We start from the raw sequence: 14002 nt of genomic DNA, 5'->3' as shown, positions 1-14002 counted from the left end.
CTTCATCCAGCCTGGCATTTTGCATGATGTACTCTGCATATAAGTTAAATAAGCAGGGTGATAATATACAGCCTTGATGTGCTCCTTTCCCAATTTGGAACCAGTCCATTGTTCCATGTCTGGTTCTAACTGTTGCTTCTCAACCTGCATACAGGTTTCTCAGGAAGCAGGTAAGGTGGTCTGGTATTCCCATCTCTTGATGAATTTTTCACAGTTTGTTGTGATTCACACAATCAAAGTCTTTAGTATAGTCAGTGAAGCAGAAGTAGATGTTTTTCTGGAATTCCCTTGCTTTTTCTATGATCCAATGAATGTTGGCAATTTGGACTCTGGTTCCTCTGCCTTTTCTAAATCCAGCTTATACATCTGGAAGTCCTTGGTTCACATAGTGTTGAAGCCTCACTTGAAGGATTTTGAGCACTATCTTGCTAGCATGTGAAATGAGTACAATTGTTTGGTAGTTTGAACGCTCTTTGGCATTGCCTCTCTTTGGGATGGGAATGAACACGAACCTTTTCCAGTCCTGTGGCCACTGCTGAGTTTTCCAAATTTTCTGGCATATTGAGTGCAGCACTTTAATAGCATCATCTTTTAAGATTTGAGATAACTCAGTTGGAATTCCATCACCTCCACCAGCTTTGTTCATAGTCATGCTTCCTAAGGCCCACTTAGCTTCACACTCAAGGATGTCTGGCTCTAGGTGAGTGACCATACCATCATGGTTATCTGGGTCATCGAAACCTTTTTTGTACAGTTCTGTGATTTATCAACTTTAGCTGTCCCCACCTATGCCCTTCCTAGCAGAAGCCACAGCCATGCCCAGGCAGTACTACTGCAGCCTCTAACCTGGTCCACTCCACCCTCCTCACAATGATAATCTGGGAAATTTTGTTAAAAGGTTCATCCAGCCAAGTCTTTCTCACCTGCAAAGTGCCCTAGAAAAGGACCTATGGGTCTTCAGCAACTTTGTAAATCTCATTTCCAAGATTCCTGTTCCCAAAAGAGAAGGAACACACACATACACACTTCCAATCTTTGCTACTATTGTCCCATCCCTACTTGGCAAAAACCCTACCAAGACTTCCCAGATGCCACTCTCCCTGCATACATGTCCTTTATTCAACTTCCAATCCATTTTTCCTGTCTTCCCTCATTCCCTCATCTTCTCCTCTGGCCAGCAAGAGGATGATTCTTGTGATTCAGGAGTAGACTTTAGTAGAGCCCAGACTCCTGATAGAGGCAATTCCAAAGGGCAGCAAGGTGAGTCACAAAGTAGGGGCTGGGTGTGGGGTAAAGATGAACATGGAACTTTCTCATGGGACTGTTAACTTCAACACACACACAAGGAGCCCTATACAGTTTGCATGTCCCCCATAATAGGTGGCCAGTGTCTCCCCCAGCACATGGAGCACTCATACCACACAGTAAGTATACCAACCTGCACTTTCCACAATCTTCGCCCACATGCACACCCCCGACAAAAAATGTGCACATTTTCTCACTTGGAGTCAACACTTGTAAGCAAGCACACAACCTCACACCCTAGGATCTGCCCACCCTACAGTGGACCTACCCTGCTGCCTACCAGATGAGACGTGTTCAGTGTGGTAGTAAGAGCTGGGATGTGGAGCCACACCAGCTACCTAGACTAGTGGTGTGTGGCCTGGTGGTAAGTTACATCACCTCTCTCAGCCTCCTCAAGTATAGAATCAGAATAAGAGGAAATAAGTATGTATAAATATGCAAAGTGTTCAGAACAGTGCCTGTCATAGAGTTTTATATGTATTTGTTATTATTACTATTGGTGGTGGTTTAGTCGCTAGGTTGTGTCTGACTCTTGCGACCCCATGGACTGTAGCCTGCCAGGCTCCTCTGTCTATGGGATTTTCCAGGCAAGAATACTAGAGTGGATCACCATTTCCTTTTCCAGGGGATCTTCCCAACCCAGGAATCGAACCGAGGTCTTCTGCATTGCAGGCAGACTCTTTACCGACTGAGCTATGAGGGAAGCATTATTACTATTACCTGTCATAAAAATACATACCTACATCCATACAATTCAGAACCTTTTGCGGGAGAATAATAGAGGGCTGTATGTGTGTGTATGTATGTGTGTGTGCAGGTGTGTGCACACACATGCGCGTACATGCATATGGTCGTGCATGCACACATGTGAGCTTACAAATAAGTGATTACTGAAGTGGTATGATTTAGAGGGGACTACCCACACCTCCACCCTTAATCAACACCATTGCCCGAAATTCCACCAATATTGAGTATATCATCTGAGTCTTAAAGGCCAGTTCTTTTCAACAATCCCCTATTAAAATGCACATACCCCTTGGGGGGTGTTAAGCCTTATCAACTAACACCTTAGTTGTCAGCTAACACCTTAGTTATCAGCTAACACCTTAGATATCAGTTAACACCTTAGTTGACAGCTAACACCTTAGTTGACAGCTAACACCTTAGTTGACAGCCAGCTGAGAGCAAGACCCTGCAGGACTGGCTTTTGGAAGAAGGAGGACAGGGATAGTAGAAATAGAGGGGGTTGAATAGGGTTGAGAGGAGGGCACTGAGGCCAAACCCCACCAGCTTCCCAAAGGTACCAAACTTGTCTTGCCCTGCAGTGTATAGAAGGGACAGGTCTTTCCTTCCAGCTGATGTCACCAGGTGTGGGTAGGGGTGAGGCAGAAAGAAAGGGAGATCATATGCCAGATATGTCCCCCACAGCAGCTGGTAAGTGTTGGCACAGTCAGCCCAAGCCTTCCTTCAAAGGTGGATGGAAGTTGGAAGCTGGAATTTCTACATCCTCCTGCCTCTCCTGCAATTTTCTCCCCTTCTCTACCCACCAATCCCCCTCCAGGGGCTAATCGAAGGCAGTTGAGAGGAAAGAATACAGGTAGATGGGCTCTGACTTCCCCACCCTCAATTCCCACCACCCAGAACTGCCACTCTTGAAAGCCTAAGGCTACTCTGTGATTGGGCCCTAAGGGGCCACTTCTATCCCATTGACCTTAGAGGTCAACATTGCCAGCTCCTGCTCAGAGCCTCTGGCATTTATCATTCCATCCAAAGCCATTCCTGTTTCCTGCCTGGACCATTCCTGTGTGTAATGAAAGCCATAAGCTCATTAAGTTGGGGGTGAGGAAGGACTTCCTTTGATTTGTCCTCAATTTACCTCCCTCAAGCTTCAAAGAGGCCTCCCACATCCACAGGGCTGAAGCTTCAGTGGCCCAGTAGAGCACCCTGTGTTCACAGTGCTCATGATTGGAGCATTTATAGTCCATTCATTTCTACAAATGGTGGAGACCCAGGATTCTTGGAATGTCAATGCTAGAATGATGATCAGAGATCATTAAATCCCCTCTCTACTCACCCCAGTTCCTACACATTATTCAGACGAGAAGACTGAATCCCAAAGAAGTTACTAGTCCCTCATTTAGGTCCGCACTGATAAGGTGGACAAAACTCTTTCCTGTGCATTCCCCTATGACATTCTAGGAACAATCTTGTAAATAAAGGATGATTCACATGCCCAACTCAGAGAAGAGGAAATTGAAAGTCAGAAGTGCTTAAGAACTTGACCAAGATCTCAGAGCAAAGATGTGGCAGAGATGGCCTTCAACCCAAGCCTTATCTCAAAAACACTTTCTGGCACAAGCGAGTGATTAGCAGCACGGGCCTTGGAGTTAAATAGACATGGGATTGACTTCTAGTTACACCCCTTCCAAAGGTATGGATTTGGATTTTCTCAAAGCCTCAGTTTCCTCCTCTCAAAATTCAGGGTTACAATTACTACTCTCATGGGGTTGTTGTCAGGATGAAGGGATCTGATACATTCATTGTAAAGTGCTTATTCATTCAGTCTACAAAGACTTAGTAAGCACCTACTATGTGCCAGGCTCTGCTCTAGGCCCCAGAGATATAGCAGTGAACAAAAGACAGGCAATGTGAAGTGATTAGCCTCCAACTAATTAAAAAAAAAAAAAAAAGACAGACAAGCCCTGCCTTCATGGAACTTATAATCTCGCACAGTGGGAGAAGCGTGTGAAGAAATAAGTGAACAAGATAACTTCAGGTAGTGATGAGTGTTGGAAAGGAAATAAAATAGGGTTGTGGGATAGAGCAAGCCTCGGGTGGGGGCAGGAGGTGACTTTTGACTGAGGTGGTGTTTGAGCTCAGTGAGGACAGAGTGTTGAACAGAGGGAAGAGCAGGTTCAAAGGCCAGAGGTGAAACCTCAGATCTCTACCATGTTTATATATCTCTTGCCGTGACTGTTGTACTGAGCCCCAGACAACTGCCTACTTGACGTGCATGTGTGCATGCTAAGTCACTTCAGTAGTGTCTCACTGTTTGCATCCCTATGGACTGTAGCCTGCCAGGCTCCTCTGTCCATGGGATTCTCCAGGCAAGAACACTGGAGTGGGTTGCCATGCCCTCCTCCAAGGGATCTTCCCCACACGGGGATTGAACACGTGTCTCTTATATCTCCTGCATTGGCAGGTGGGTTCTTTACCACCAGGGAAGCCCACCTACTTTGACAGCTCTGCTTAATGTCTAACACGATTTCAAAGTTGACATGGCCAAAGCAGAGATCCTGAGTTCCTCTCAAAACCTTCCTTCCCCCCAGTGCACCCCAGCTCAGTAAATCGTATCACTATTTGTCCAATTGCTTTAGCCCCAAACCTGGGAGTTACCCTTGAATCTTTTCTTTTTCTCACCTCCTACATTCAATCCATCAGAAAAGTCCAGCTACTCTACTTCCAAAATGTTTCCTAATCTGTCCACTCCTCAGCACCTCCCCCTCCACCAACCCGGCTCAAGCAACCATGCTCACTCACCCCAACAGACCTCCCCTCACCCACACAGTCTGTTCTCAATGCAGAGACCAGAGTGAGTCTTTCAAAAATGCAGATCAGATCAAATTACTCTCTTGCTTACCACTGGCCTCTCACTCCGGCTTAGAAGAAAGCCCCAAGTCTCCCACCCCTGGCCTGCAGGGCCCTGTCTGTTCTGGCCCTCCCTGTGTCTCCCACTCATCCCTTACAGCTGCCTCCCTTGTCTGTTCACCTCCAACCCCGTCGCCCACCTCCTTGGTCAGTCCTCCAACATGATGAAACTCTTAGAATGGATAATTATTAACACTCAGAAGATGTGAGGCGGTAGGTAAAAAGAGAGAGAAGCCTGAGAAGGTCTAGTGGAGAGAAAGGAGGATGCAGAGAGCAGTTCTGAAGAAGCCCAGTAAGGAGGGGCCAGACAACCATGTCCAAACTGGCAAGTGGTTGGTGGGGAGGCCCAAGTGGGGAGGAGATAACTTTTAGTCATGCAGACATCATGGGCTTTCACAGTGAGAGGAGAATGGAAGGCAAACCAGGCCAGAAGACAGTGAGCATGGATGCTCAGTTGTGAGAGGGGAGGCAAGCAGGAGGGTGGGAGCTTGAGGAGCATGGAGGAGGGGATATTTTGCTTTCAGGGAAAAACTGGAACATATTTGCAGGCTGAGGGCAGGGAGCCAGCACAAGGGAGAAAATAACTGGAGTGTGGTCCCCTGGGGAAGGGGCTGGTTAGACTCAGGAGGAGGAGGACCATGCTTTCCTCTGAGGAGGTTGGGGGTGGGGAGAGGAGGAGGGCAGTTGGGAAGGGGAGTTGGGGAAAGGGGGCTCAAGCCCATGGCCATCAGCCTCCCACTATATCCCTTCTTTTCCTTGTCTTGTTAGGCTTTAACCACCAAGGGCAATGCCAGCCAGCTGTTCTTCAGTTCTGACATTTACAGTTAAGGAATGATGGGGAAGCTGGGCGATAAGGTGTGGGGCTATAACCACTCTTTTTTTCTACCCTAGGGCCTATGGGCACAGGTGACCAGGACAAGTGGAGCGGCCTTTCTCCCTGGATCCCTTGTCAGATTTCTGAGTCTCAGGACAGCACCTTCACCAATCCCCATGCCCACCACCTTAATTCACACCCCTGCCTGCATGTGTAAGGGGAGCTAAGCCTGATCCTGAGACTAGGGACACTTTGAGGAATGCCATCACCAGCCTCAGTGCAACAATCTCATGCTGCTCTAGGCCCACAGGCTCTGTGCCAGGACTTTTGCATACCTGAGCACACACAGTCTAATGCCCCCAAACATCTTATGAGCAAGGTAGTTTTATTATGCTCATTTTACAGTTGAGGGAACTGGGCTTAAAGAGATACCATCAATTGCCTAAGGTCACCCAGAGCCATTAACCAAGGGAAAAAGTCCCCAGGAATTGGAAGATCCTAGATCTTAGTGTGTGTCCAAAGGCAAAAACAGTCACTGAAGCAGGAAAGGCCCTCTAAGCTCATCTTAGGGCAATCAGTGCCAGGACAAATAGGGAAACGGAGGACATGGCAGGGAAAGCAATTTGCCAAGGTCACTCAGTGAATGGGAGTCAAGATCTGTGTCTCCCTACTCCCTGTTGAGCTACCAAGGTGAACTGACAGCACCAGGGCCAGCTATCCACCCTACAGGGCCATGGAGGAGGCAGGATATATGAAGCCATGGAGAAGAACAGCCAAGAATGCATTAGGTTCAGTGGTCTTGGAGACCAGAGACATATCTGCCTGTTTAGTGTCCTGATAAAATGCCTGGCATGAGAGTCACACCTCAGTGAACGTATGTGAGATGGACGGATGGAAGAACAGCGAGGGGAACACATCTGGAACAAACCCAGAGGAAGGCCCAGCTAGGATACTCTGCACTGTTTGGTCCAGAATCACCTCCTGGAACCAGGACCTCACTCCCCACTCTGCTATTTGGAGGCCAGAACCCAAGGCTCCGACTCCTCCTAAGCTGGAGAGGGGTGGAGAGGAAGCTATGCCAAAACTGGCCTGGGGTTTTGATTGAAAAACCCAGAGTCACCATCAATGCATCCCTCAGCCTCCTTTCCCACCATCACTCCAGGAACATTCTTTGAAGCCCTCCTTGATCCTGCTGATGAAACAGAAGCCCCCGCCCCTATACAAACACACACAGCCCACTACCCTCTTGATTGGGATGCTAATAAAGCAAACCCCTTCTCAGTTCCCAGGGCACACATGGAGCACCTTTGTGGCTGGGGCTGGCACATTTGGTCTGCCTGTCTATCAAGATCCCACGGCCTGTTCAATTCTCTGGGGCCCAACCTCTTTTCCGCTTGTCCCATCACCCTCTCATCTACATTGCCTGTCCCACCTGCTCTCTGGCATGTGCTCTGGGAGGGTATATTTGTGCTCAGAAGCAGAGAGCAGTAGGATCAAGTCCTCACACATGGGCCCCATTCTTGCACATACATGCATACACACCCAAAGGCACACACACTCCCCTGGTTATCCACATTCACACTTATGCCACTATACACACATATTGGCACTTGTAGATCACATGCACACACACAGGCTTGTGCCAAAAATAGACACACATTTATCCAGGCCTAAGTATATACCTCTCCTGCCAAGGCCAATCTGTGAAGTTTCTTTCCTGGGTGGACCCATCTTTGTTGAGGTGGAAGAGATAAGAAAACATAGAGACTGGATGTAACAGTGGGTATAATTGTGTCTCCTGTGGTTGGAAAATGTTCTAGGGTCCAAAGAAAATGAGCCAGTGTTTGGCCCTAACTCCCTTCAACCCCTCATGCTCTGACCTCTCTGTTGGATTTCTTACTGAAACTCAGCTCCCTGCCCAGTGCTCAGCCTAGTGTTCTGGCCTGGCCCTGCCCTGCCCAGTCCTCTGGGGTCCAAACGTGAGGCCAGGGCTCAAGAAACCAATCTTATGGTGCACAACCTGGGAGGCTGCTCAGTTGTGGAGAAAGACCCCTCCAGGCCAGAGGTCATCTTATCTCCCCTTCCTGAGAGAGTACAGCCCAGAAACCTTCCCCAAAAGGAAGGCAGGAGGTTCCCTCAAGGAAAAAGCTATAGTTCCCAGTATCAACAGGTCTAGGATGAATCCTGATAAGAGGAAGTAGAAAAGAGGGCATTGGGGCCAGCCTAGCTCAGGGAAAGGGTAGGCTCCACTTCCTCACTCCTGCTCTGTTGAGCCCCCACCAGGGATTCCCTAAGCCCCTCACTGCTCTCCCTGCTCCCCAATCCCATCTCTTCCATCCTGCTTTCTCTTCTCTTCACCACCCTTCTCCTGATCCTCTCATGAAAAATGGATGGAGCTTTTATTAAACTGTTTTCTCTTCAAAGGAGCTTTCAATTTTTAATGCTTTGCCGGGGTCGGGGAGACAGACTGGCCCAGACAGACCATGGGGAGGGGCAGAAGAGGTCTGCCCTGAAATGTAGGTAGGAGGAGGGAGAAGGGAGGCTCTAGGTCTGCCTGAGGGTCAGGGAAGCAGGAAGCAGAAGAGATTTGTCTTTGCAATGGAAATGCTTTCCTGGGTGGGACACAACTCTGCCCTTTTCCCTCTGCTCCTCATGTTGGGTTGGGAGATCTTCAAGGGAAGTGGACCAGCTTGTGTTGAACACCTACTGTGTGCCAGGGCAGTGATGTGGGGTGCTATAACCACCCCTTTGTTCTACCCTGGGACCTTTGGGCACGTTTGATGTACAGATGCCCTATTGACTCATGACACCAGTTCAGTGATGGGAGGCAGTAAAACAGAGTGATAAAGAGCAAAGACTCCAGAGTCAGCCTGCCTGGCTTCAAATTCTGTCTTCACTGTTTGCTTGCTGTGTGATGCTCAGCCAATCATTTCATCTCTCTGAGCCTCAGTTTTCCCACAAGTCAAATGGGAGAAGGAGTACATTCCTTGTAGGTTTGCTATGAAGATGCAGTGAGATCATGCATGTCAAGTGTACATACATATCTAACACTTAGTAAGCCCTGGATGCATACTTACGGTGATAGTGTGATAATCAATGTCCACATTTCACAGATGATGAGGCTGATTCTGTAGGAGCTTAAGGGTTGACCTGCAAAGTTGCAAGGCCACGAAATGGTGGAGCCATATATCATACTGCTTCTCAAAGGGTAGAATTCTGCCTTCTTGAACACTCCCCACAGCTGGCACACAGTTGGCAGTCAGAAAACATGTGCTGAATAGTTAGCTCTCGCCATCTTCAATTTTGCTGTCTTATCCCAACCTAGCCTCAATTTACTATGTGTCCGCTTAGACTAATCATTTTACCCTTCCAGTGATGGAGACCCAAGTCCGCCACCTTCTTCCCTGGCTCTCTTGGCAGATGTAGCCAGTGTGGAAAGGGGAAGGATGGGAGGAGCCCAGTTACTAGCTGGGAGAGTAAGTTCCCAGTCGGATGAGACAGCCCAGGACAGGGACCCACAGACTCAACCACAAAATGCCTATCACGGTGTCAAGTATGTACGTTTGATTCTGCATTTACAGTATGTACTTCGATACTTTTTATTGTGGGATCACAAAAGTAATGCATGGTCATTGTAGGAAATCTGGAAAACCTGGACAATTTTGGAAAAAGAAGAAATCTACTTTGAATCCATAATGGCTATAGGGTTGATTTCACCTCAGTTGGTCCACATGCATCTCTTCTCTGAATTCTAAAGTCAGAGGATCTAGTTCAATATGGATATTGTGGTGCATGTGTGTGGACAAAAGCGGCATGAGGCCCAGCTGAATTCAATTCAACCATGGACCCAGCAGCATCTGGGCAACTCCAGGGAGAAGGAGATGAGGACCTTTTTTCCAACTCATCTGGTCTGGCTCCAAGTGAAACGATGAAAAAAAGTTGGCTGTAAATGATAAACTAGAGAAAAATTCCTATTCCTAGGCACTGCTTTTCTAGGCATTGATCCTTTTGACCTACAAGGAGATGTTTTAACGAACTTTTTGACAACTTAAAGCATTTTTACTTCAGTGTCCATGCTGGGGGGAGGAGTTTGGTTTTTATTTGTGGGGTGTTATCTCTGATTCATTTAAACTCCTATTCTTCCTATTCTTCCTGACCAGCTGCATTGGGGGTGTTATCTCTTTTGGTGGAAGGGTCAGTGTGTGCAGGGCCATTGGAGCAACTACTCCGAGCCTGGAATCTACACCACTGCCATCGAGGAGAGGGGCCCAAACCAGTTTTTGAGGGAAGGCCAATGTTGGAAGCACCAAGTGGCTTGGACAACATAGACTGGCACTGAGGCAGCAGCACATGGGCTGCGATGAACGATATGCCCTGATTCCTTCCAAGAGCCTCAGATGCCTCCTTCACCTCCCACCCCACCTGGTGTGCCAAGCGTGTGTAGACATTAGGCCCACTGGCATTTTTCTTGCCAATATTTTCAAGCACCATTACACAAACAAAGCTCAGCCTAAGCCTGTCCCTGTCCCGGAAACCACACAGCACTTCAATTCTGACAGTGAGCAGCATTCCCAATGGGAGCAAATGATTACCATGGCACAGTCAAAAAGATACTAAGCAAAAGCTGCTTACATTGAAAAAGGTGGATATTGAAATCGGTGAGAACATGAGCTACAGAGATAGTTGGCATCGCTGGCCAAAACATTTATTTGAAAAACTTAAAGGCAAATCACTTGAAAAGCAGATTATATTGCATTTCAAGTTTATATATTTATCTTCGGTTGCACAAAGTTAGGGAAGTTGAAAGCAGCAATGGAAACATTTCAGCTTCAACTTGTTTGCTTTTGGGGGCAATTTACTTAGAATCAGAGGTAAGATTTCAAAGTTCAGGGAAACATTGCTGAACAACCAGAGCAGGATGAGTGAGTTGAAAATTAATTCCCAAATTATTCTCCTCAAAGATATAAAAATGGAAAATTCCAGAAAAGAAGCAAACATGCTCAAAGATGGCAAAAAAACTTCCCATAGTGTCTGAAAATTACTATTACATGGAAAACCGGTGACTGGAAATATTTCTTTTCAACCAGTTTGCCATCATCACTGCAAGCTTGTTTGACAAGTTTGACATGCTAGCAAATCCTCGAAGGTCTCCTGGTCTCAGGTCTGCGATGAGGAATCAGACAGGACACTTCCAAGCTTCAAACCCTGTGAGCCAACCACTCCCCCTCTCTGAGCCACAGTTTCCTCTTCTGTGAAATGGGGAGAAATGGCCCTACCCGACTAATTTCCAGGCCTATTACAAGGACCACACAAGTCAGGGCAGTGTTAAGTGTGCTCAGGAATCAGTCTGCCTTGCTCTGCTGCCTAGAAGCATTTTACTTAAGCTTCCTGGGCCTCATTTTTCCCATCTACAGAATGGGGCCACACCTTACCTTCCTCGATGACATCTTGCCATCTTACATGTAAAGTATAAATATGTTTACTGGCATAGAGTAAATGTTCAATAGCTGTCTGTTATCACTATGAATGGAAAAGTCCACTTTGGAGACTTGTGATGCATTGTCACTTTTATATCTGTCTTCCCACTCAGTGCAGGAGCTGGGGGGAGGCAGGGATTAGACCTCACCTATTTATGTATCTCTCACCAAATGGAGACACAGTAGTCACCACGGCATGAAGCTTTGAGTCCTTCTCCCCCATGCACCATCTGGCTGACTGGGTCTCTTAAAAAGATCCAAATGAGTCCATACATTTCTGATGAATAGAAAGAGGAGAGACAAAGCCATGACGGAGATATCTGAGGCCTACTCTCCTGCCACCCTGACTTCCCTTGAGCTAGTGTGTGCCACAACCCCTGTAGAGCATGACAGGGTATGGGAGCCCAGCCCTCCAGTCCCAGCTCTGCTCATGACTTGCTGGAAGTCTTGGAGCAAGTGCCAGGCCCTCTTTGGACCTCAGTGCCCTTTATTCATTAAAACATGAAGTGGCTGGACTAGATCAGTGCCGCTCAGCCTTGGGATGGAATCCATGTGTCTTTCCTTTATAGGATAAAAGTTTCAGTTGAAACAGCCCCTGAGAAGAAATCTTTGGACAACTACAACTCCCACTCCCAGATCTGCATGGCCCCCACTTGAGAAATGCCTTCAGAACTGAAGATAGGCTATGAAAATGTCTTCCAGTTGTGAATTATAGCTGTCTTTGTATAAGTGTAAGAAAAATTGTGTTTAGCTTACCATCAAAATAAGAACATAAAATTTCAATTCTCAAAGAACTCATGACCCCTGAGAATATATCAGTAGATCACCCAGCATTGCACAAAGTCCATGCTGAGAAGCCCTGGGCCAGATGTTTGCCCACACCCTCTGGGCCTATGCCTACTTTTATGGTCTCCTGATTGTATCCCACTTGAATGCAGAGTTCCAAAGAATAGCAAGGAGAGATAAGAAAGCCTTTCTCAGTGATCAATGCAAAGAAATAGAGGAAAACAATAGAGTGGGAAAGACTAGAGACCTCTTCAAGAAAATTAAGAGATACCAGGGGAAATTTTCATGCAAAGATGAGCTCAATAAATGACAGAAATGGTATGGACCTAACAGAAGCAGAAGATATTAAGAAGAGGTGGCAAGAATACACAGAAGAACTATGCAAAAAAGATCTTCCTGACCCAGATAATCACGATGGTGTGATCACTCACCTAGAACCAGACGTCCTGGAATGCGAAGTCAAGTGGGCCCTAGGAAGCATCTCTACGAATAAAGCTAGTGGAAGTGATGGAATTCCAGTTGAGCTATTCTAAATCCTAAAAGATGATGCTGTGAAAGTGCTACACTCAATATGCCAACAAATTGGGAAAACTCAGCAGTGGCCACAGGACTGGAAAAGGTCAGTTTTCATTCCAATTCCTAAGAAAGGCAATGCCAAAGAATGCTCAAACTACCGCACAATTGCATTCATCTCACACGCTGGCAAATTAATGCTCAAAATTCTTCAAGCCAGGCTTCAACAGTACATGAACCATGAACTTCCAGATATTCAAGCTGGATTTAGAAAGGCAGAGGAACCAGAGATCAAATTGCCAACATCCACTGGATCACTGAAAAAGCAAGAGAGTTCCAGAAAAACATCTACTTCTGCTTTATTGACTATGCCAAAGCCTTTGACTGTGTGGATCACAACAAACTGTGGAAAATTCTTAAAGAGATGGGAATACCCAAACCACCTGACCTGCCTCCTGAGAAATCTGTATGCAGGTCAAGAAGCAACAGTTAGAACTGGATATGGAACAACAGACTGGTTCCAAACCGGGAAAGGAGTACATCAAGGCTGTATATTGTCACCCTGCTTATTTATTTATTTATTTATTTTAAATTTTTTTTTTTTAATTTTTTTATTAGTTGGAGGCTAATTACTTCACAACATTTCAGTGGGTTTTGTCATACATTGATATGAATCAGCCATAGATTTACACTTATTCCCCATCCCGATCCCCCCTCCCACCTCCCTCTCCACCCGATTCCTCTGGGTCTTCCCAGTGTACCAGGCCCGAGCACTTGTCTCATGCATCCCACCTGGGCTTCACCCTGCTTATTTAACTTACATGCAGAGTACATCAAGAAATGCTGGACTGGATGAAGCTGGAATCAAGATTGCTGGCAGAAATATCAATAACCTCAGATATGCAGATGACACCACCCTTATGGCAGAAAGCAAAGAAGAACTAAAGAGCCTCTTGATGAAAGTGAAAGAGGAGAGTGAAAAATTTGGCTTAAAGATATTGTAAAGTAATTAGCCTCCAACTAATATAAATAAATGAAAAAAAACTCAACATTCAGAAAACTAAGATCATGGCATCTGGTCCCATCACTTCATGGCAAATAGATGGGGAAGCAGTGACAGACTTTCTTTTTGGGGGCTCCAAAATCACTGCAGATGGTCACTGTAGCCATGACATTAAAAGATGCTTGCTCCTTGGAAGAAAAGTTATGGCAAACCTAGACAACATATTGAAAAGCAGAGACATTACTTTGCCAAAAAAGGTCTGTCTAGTCAAAGCTATGGTTTTTCCAGTAGTCATGTATGGATGTTAGAGTTGGACCATAAAGAAAGCTGAGCGCCGAACAGTTGATGCTTTTGAACTGTGGTGTTGGAGAAGACTCTTGAGAGTCCCTTGGACTGCGAGGAGATCCAACCAGCCCATCCTAAAGGAAATCAACCCTGAGTATTCATTGGAAGGAC

The sequence above is a fragment of the Cervus canadensis genome, chromosome X (assembly GCF_019320065.1).
Source record: "Cervus canadensis isolate Bull #8, Minnesota chromosome X, ASM1932006v1, whole genome shotgun sequence".
Taxonomy (NCBI): domain Eukaryota; kingdom Metazoa; phylum Chordata; class Mammalia; order Artiodactyla; family Cervidae; genus Cervus; species Cervus canadensis.
Note: the sequence above shows the minus strand (reverse complement) of the source record.